Source organism: Clupea harengus, chromosome 23, assembly GCF_900700415.2.
Source record: "Clupea harengus chromosome 23, Ch_v2.0.2, whole genome shotgun sequence".
In the NCBI taxonomy this organism is placed as follows: domain Eukaryota; kingdom Metazoa; phylum Chordata; class Actinopteri; order Clupeiformes; family Clupeidae; genus Clupea; species Clupea harengus.
This window is the reverse complement of record NC_045174.1, coordinates 23,585,872-23,593,371: the sequence shown is the minus strand read 5'-3', so window position 1 is coordinate 23,593,371 and position 7,500 is coordinate 23,585,872. Positions and strand designations below refer to the sequence as shown.

Sequence of the window (7,500 nt, the reverse complement as noted above, 5' to 3'; positions counted from 1 at the left end):
ACACACACACACACACACCGAGGTTACCGAGGGCGACATGGAGGAGCAACTTAAACTCTACTCTCTATAGAACTCAACTCTACACACACCTTGCTGAAATTCTACGCTTTGCAATATTCAACTCTACACACACAGTCTGCACTCGGTGCAGATAAACTCTATACAACATGCAACTCAAACACACACACACACACACACACACACACACACACCACACACACACACACACACACACAGTCTGCACTCGGTGCAGATAAACTCTATACAACATGCAACTCAAACACACACACACACACACACACACACACACACACACACACACACACACACACACACACACACACACACACACACACACACACACTCTGTCACCATCACAACTACAACTGAGACTCATAGATATGCTCCTCCACACTAAACTCATCTCTAGACACACACACACACACACACACACACACACACACACACACACACACACACACACACACACACACACAGTCTGCTCTCGTGCAGATAAACTCTATACAACATGCAACTCAAACACACACACACACACACACACACACACACACACACACACACACACACACACACACACACACACACACACACACACACACACACACACACACTCTGTCACCATCACAACTACAACTGAGACTCATAGATATGCTCCTCCACACTAAACTCATCTCTAGACACACACACACACACACACACACACACACACTGTCACTATCACAACTACAAACAAAGGACAATGACTATTGTTCCATGTGAACTCCACTCTGGTCTCAGGGATGAGTCTAGAGATCATTCCAGAATTGTACTGTGTGAATCCTGGGTTGTGATTGGACGAGATGAATGGGTTCATTATTGCATCATAATGGAGAGAGCTCAGTTTTGTGGCATTCTCTGTGGAGTCGCCAGAACTGACCAATCCTGAGAGGAATAGGTTCAGAACTGACCAATCCTGAGAGGAATAGGGGCTAGTTTCAGAACTGACCAATCCTGAGATGATTAGGGCTAGGTTCAGGATCTCATATCATCATCATTGTTTATTCAGGGAGAATTGACTGAGCACAGGGCTCCTTTGCAGCAATGCCCTGATTGAGGCTACATAATACAACAATACATAAACAAACCAAAACAAAACAGACAAAATAAATAAACAAAACACATTAAACAATTCAGAAATTAAGTATACATTTTTTTTTTTTTAATTACATTTACATATACAACAATGTAGCCGTTTCTGTCTGAGGCCGACATGACAGAAATCCAACGTATCTGCAATGTTGAGCATGTTTAAGTCCCACACAACCAACACTGTTGATTTCATTTAATAGATAGCTACTCATTGAGAAAGAGTCAGTGCTTTTTTGCACTCTGATTGGGTAACTTTAGTTGTCTGTTGTCAAGGGACATATGTCACAAAGGTGTCTGTTGTCAAGGGACATGTGTCACAAAGGTGTCTGTTGTCAAGGGACATATGTCACAAAGGTCGAGGATAATCACCTTGTAATCAACCAAAGATTGTTCATAGGGATCAGTACAGTGCAGTACGGTGTGTGTGTGTGTGTGTACAAACTCCTCACCGTGCTCATGTGTGTGTGTGTTGTCTACGCGTTCAGCATACCTACCAACCAGGCAGCAGTTTCCCTGTCTGGAAAAAAAAAGCTCCATTTCACCGCCTTGTTGGAAGATTGTCAGTCGAGGCTCCAACGAATCACTTATAAATCATGACCTATGACCCCAAACCCAATCTTACTATCGGTAGAGCGAGGAAGCAAGCTGTGCTGTTGGGTGACATCCTCTTCATTCCTGTCTTCTGGTGTCAGACCACGTGGCTGTGGTGGTGATGTCATAATGGCTACAGCTGTGTGGTGATGTCATAATGGCTACAGCTGTGTGGTGATGTCATTATAAATAATGGCTACAGCTGTGTGGTGATGTCATAATGGCTACAGCTGTGGTGGTGATGTCATAATGGCTACAGCTGTGGTGGTGATGTCATAATGGCTATAGCTGTGTGGTGATGTCATAATGGCTACAGCTGTGTGAGGTACAAGCACTTCCTCAGGAAATAGTATTTTCCTGTCTGCTGCATAAATACTTACAGTGTGTGTGTGTGTGCGTGTGTGCGCGCACAAGTAAACATGGAATAGCTTCTGCTAATTATAATAATCCAAAATATTCCAGCGATGTTTAACAGACTCAATATACAGCACACGTATACGAGTCTGTAGTTACACACGTCTTGTTTTTAAAATTTGTATTGACTTTTTGTATAAACCTTAGAATGTGTATTATAGCAGAATGATAAAATGGTCTTTATATTTGAATATGTCAGGAACTATATTAAAAAAGATGTTTTCATTTTGGTGTAATTCCTGTCCAGTTTGTTAAACCTTTGGTGCATCACACACACACACACACACACACACACAGCTCTATGTGCTAAGGCATGATCAGGTCAGAACACCTGCACACAATGAGACATCACACACACACACACACACACACACACACACACACACACACACACACACATCACACACCTGCACACAATGACACACCTGCACACAATGAGACTACACACACACCTGCACACAATGAGACATCACCCACACACACACACACACACACACACACACACACACACACACACACACACACACATCACACACCTGCACACAATGACACGCCTGCACACAATGAGACGACACACACACACCTGCACACAATGAGACAACACACACACACCTGCACACAATGAGACATCACACACACACACACACGAGACATGAACCTGCACACAATGAGACATCACACACCTGCACACACACACACACACACACACACACACCTGCACACAATGAGACAACACACACACACCTGCACACAATGAGACAACACACACACACCTGCACACAATGAGACGACACACACACACACCTGCACACAATGAGACAACACACACACACACACACACACCTGCACACAATGAGACGACATCCACACACACACACACACACACACCTGCACACAATGAGACGACATCACACACACACACACCTGCACACAATGAGACGACGTCACACACCTGCACACACAATGAGACGTCACACACCTGCACACACAATGAGACGTCACACACCTGCACACAATGAGACATCCACTCTAAGACAAATCATTTACAAAGGGAGGGCATTCAACATGACCGCAACTCTGCCTAGAAGTGGACGCCCATCAAGACTATCACCAAGAAGCACCAGAAGAATAATAAATCAGGTAAAAGCCAACCCACACATCCAGGGGCGGACTGGGGGAAAAAAGTGGCCCGGGAGTTACTGTCAGACCGGCCCACTTAATACACGGCGCACTGCCCACTTAATACACGGCGCGTTGCCCACTCAAAGCATTGCACGTATCGACCAGTCAGTGGCCTACTTGGAAAAATACCCATACACTTAACATTACTTTAGATGATTACAAAGAAATTACATCATATATGTTTTTTTTATAACATTTGGATTGGATCCACCAATTTGCCTGGATGGACACATGGAATAAAATGATACTGGCTATTGTAACACTCCAAGGTAGGTATAGTTTGCTAGATGAATAGGCTTAACTCTGGGCTAGTATCAGATGGTTATATGTAGTACTACAGAGCCTTAATAGTCCAGGCAAAATAGCGTTTTACGACAGACTAATTGTAAAATAATTTTTTTCAGCATAGATCATTTCTATGAGGTGTCCAGAACAACATACTAAAAGTCCTAAGAAATCCTAGTTGAGGAAATATGTTTAATTCTCATCAATCTGAGATGTGTGCTAATAATGCATGGCAAAAATACACCTCAAAAAAAGTTTTTTTCCTTTACTCCTATCAAAATGAAACTTTACACAATGAAAGTACCCATGAAAAGTAAAACAATGTGTATTACAAGTTTCTTTTGAAATTAATTTGTATATGCAAATGAGCTATACACTAATCGAATATGCCCAAAATACATCCAAATAGGCTTATTTTTTTCCTTTACTCCTACCACAATAAAACTTTACATAGTAAAAGTATACATGAAAAGTAACTTTTTTTGTATTACAAGTTTCTTTTGAAATTAATTTGAATATGCACATGAGCTCCACACTTATTGAATATGTCCATAGGCAGAAACACCTTCATATGTATGACAAATACATCGGCCCAATCTTCATCCAATCATCCTACTGCCAATGGGAGATGGCAATGCTGCTTTTAGACTGGCCTCTAACCTGAAAACTGCCTGGCTTGGTAGTACCTGCCAGGGGTATGGTGTTTCTGCCTATGCAATTAGGACATATTCAACAAGTGTGACGCTCATGCGCATATTTAAATTCATTTCAAAAGAAACTTGTAATACAAAAAAAGTTACTTTTCATGTATACTTTTACTATGTAAAGTTTTATTGTGGTAGGAGTAAAGGAAAAAATTAAGCCTATTTGGATGTATTTTGGGCATATTCGATTAGTGTATAGCTCATTTGCATATTAAAATTAATTTTCAAAGAAACTTGTAATACAAAAAATGTTACTTTTCATGGGTACTTTCATTGTCTAAAGTTTCATTTGGATAGGAGTAAAGGAAAAAAATTACATTTTTGAGGTGTATTTTTGCCATGCATTATTAGCACACATCTCAGATTGATGAGAATTAAACATATTTCCTCAACCAGGATTTCTTAGGACTTTTAGTATGTTGTTCTGGACACCTCATAGAAATGATCTATGCTGAAAAAAATTATTTTACAATTAATTCTATTATTGGCTCCAAAAAGGGTTAATTTGCCTGGCCTATAAGGAATGAATGTCAGCAGAGAAAGACCACACAATTCAGTAGTTACATTAAGCAAGACAATTGTATCAATTTGTTATTAACTCATACAGCAATACCTTTTTGTCCACTAGATGGCATCACACAACAGAAATATTTCCCCTCTACCTACATAGCTAGAGTAGCTAGTTACAGGTGGAAAGCTATGAAAGAAAGTTGCATCCAGGAGCCTTCATAAGCAAACATGATGTGGCTCCACATTACAATATCCCACTTTTTCATTATCCACATGTCTCAAAAGTTGTATGATGTAACATAGCTTAACAGGTCACATGATATGTCCAGTAACAACATAGAGAATGGGGCAACATATAAGTCAAAACCAACCATATTTATTGACTGATCTTGAAAGTAGTGGCTTACAAAAGCTAAATAAGTCATCACATAGAAAATAACTCAGTGTTAGTGCAAGAAGCAAACATTCACACTGTGAAACCTATGACAAGTGACAGTGGTATATAGGAATTAGTCACTTCACAGCCTGCTAGCCACGATTTTCTTTCATTCCAATTCTCGGATGTAGGATTCCCCCCCTTGTAGAAACCTGTTGAATGGATACATTTGGTCTAGGAAGTCCTAAATGTTTTGTTGTCAATTTACCTTCATAAGTACGCCGACTTTCAAAGAGCGAATCGAGTTGTTGCACTGAATGTTAAAAATGGATTTAACATGAGTCAATGAGAGAGATCTGGGGCGATTTCAGTTTTCGGGTCATTTCAAGCACCACGTTTGCCTGAGTGACTGTTGGCTGATTCGACAATGACATTCAGAGGCAGATCAGACGGTCTAGTGGTAGAATCCGACAGAAAAAAAAATTCATTTTCCCGTAGGCAGTGCGTCGCCCTAATCGCCTTTATGGACAAGCCGCCCCTGAACTATATTGTAGAAATGAACATTAGCCTACAGAACATACGATGGGGTGTGAACATCAGTGGTATCAGTAGTGTTGCATGCTGGGTGTGTGATTGTGTGTGTGTGTAGGGGTGTTGAAGGTGTCTGCAAGCGAGTGATGCAAGTGTTGAGTAGGCTGGAGTGATTGACATTTAATAACGCCTAAAACAAAGTTAGACTGACGGAAGACATTAGATGAGTAAAGAAGACACTTCAGAAAATTTTCGGAAAATAGTCACCATGAGTGTGAATACAGATCGCGAGGAATGGTATATACTTCAGTCAGTGAATTTTTCATTTTAGAGATGTTCGAGCAAATTATACGTGTTCGGCGAAGTATAGATAATAGTTTGTGCCGGTGAAATCAGAGGCGAGGGCCGGGCGGCGATTTGGGTGGGCCGGTATTTTGGACCATCCCAACCCCGTCGGCCCACCGGGGATTCCCCCGGTATCCCCGATTGCCAGTCCGCCCCTGCACACATCACCTCTAAAGAGTTGCAGACCTCTCTGGCAGCATCTGGGGGTAAATGTACATGCATCTACAACCTACAGTGGATGGAGGGAGCTGGAATCTTTTGGAGAGGGTCTTATAGTTTTCCCCAGACTGATGGGCTGTCAGTACCTTCTCCCCGATGTCCTCGGGTATCTCCTTTCCTCTCTGCATTGTTGATCTGTGTGGGTACACCTTGGCACCACAGTAGTTTGGTTGGTTTCCTCTCTCTTTTAATCTGTGTTGCCCAACCCTTTTCCTAAGGATGTCTCGTTTGATTGGTTTGCTTAATTGACTAATTAAGCACCCAAATGTGTTTCACCTGAATCTGTTACCTACTTGACTTTACCAATGCAGCTGGGGGTTCACTTACTTTTGCACATACACTAATTTATATGTTTCATGTAGTTTTTTTGGCTAATCACACAATTCCCTCTAAACAAGTACATGCAATTGATAAACATAAACCTGACATTTCATATATGGAAAACTGGTGATGATAAAATAGGAAAATCATGGTAAAACAACAGAAAACTCTAAACTGCTCAAGGGGTTCACATACTTTCAAGCAGCACTGTATGTGTGTGTGTTAAGATTGAGAAGATTGTGTGTCTGTCTGTGTGTGTAGATTGAGAAGATTGTGTGTGTGTGTGTGTGTGTGTGTGTGTGTGTGTCTCTGACTAAGAACAGCTTTAGGGCCGAAACACACCAAAAGCGTTTTTAAAAACGGGACGCTAGCAAATGCATTGTTTCCTATGGTACGGCGCGCTTTGCGTGTGCGCCTTTTCTCCGCCACGCGTTGCGTCTTTCTAGCGTTTTTTAGATGCGCTTAAAAGTTGAACTATTCTCAACTTTCCAGCGCAAGGTGCGGAGGCGCACCGCTCATCAATGTCACACTCGGCCCAGGCAGGTTGCGCACGCAGCTCACCGCACACACATACACACACACACACACACACACACACACACACTCGGCCCAGGCAGGTTGCGCACGCAGCTCCGCTTCCTAGGCGCCGGGAAAAACAGCCTGGTGATCCTGCGGCCACACACACACACACACACACACACACACGCGCACACACACTCAGCCTGGTGATCCTGCAAATGTTTTGCCCGCCGCACTTTGCCAAGGCGTTTTTGAAGCGTCTGCCGTTTTAAAAACGCGTTTGGTGTGTTTCAGCCCTTAGTGTGTGTGTGTGTGTGTGTGTGTGTGTGTGTGTGTGTGTGTGTCTGACTGAGA

The 7,500-nt window shown here is 42.2% G+C and overlaps 2 protein-coding genes and 1 long non-coding RNA gene across 3 annotated transcripts in view; all 3 read left to right on the top strand.

Moving 5' to 3' along the window:
- The window catches only part of si:ch73-366l1.5 (FILIA-N KH-like domain-containing protein), a 27,778-nt gene extending 27,598 nt beyond the window's left edge, over positions 1-180 (top strand). Inside the window, exon 4 of the mRNA XM_031561465.2 lies at positions 1-180. This exon is cut by the window's left edge and continues 150 nt beyond it. The gene's annotated coding sequence lies outside the window, so the exon portion shown is untranslated.
- A 524-nt stretch (positions 181-704) lies between these two features.
- LOC116218752 lies at positions 705-2,379 on the top strand. Its single transcript, XR_006151569.1, has 2 exons — positions 705-955; positions 987-2,379. It is a non-coding gene; the product is annotated as an uncharacterized LOC116218752 (long non-coding RNA).
- Positions 2,380-3,238: 859 nt separating this feature from the next.
- The window catches only part of st6galnac2 (ST6 (alpha-N-acetyl-neuraminyl-2,3-beta-galactosyl-1,3)-N-acetylgalactosaminide alpha-2,6-sialyltransferase 2), a 16,014-nt gene continuing 11,752 nt past the window's right edge, over positions 3,239-7,500 (top strand). Inside the window, exon 1 of the mRNA XM_031561014.1 lies at positions 3,239-3,294. The gene's annotated coding sequence lies outside the window, so the exon portion shown is untranslated. The remainder of the gene's footprint in view (positions 3,295-7,500) is intronic.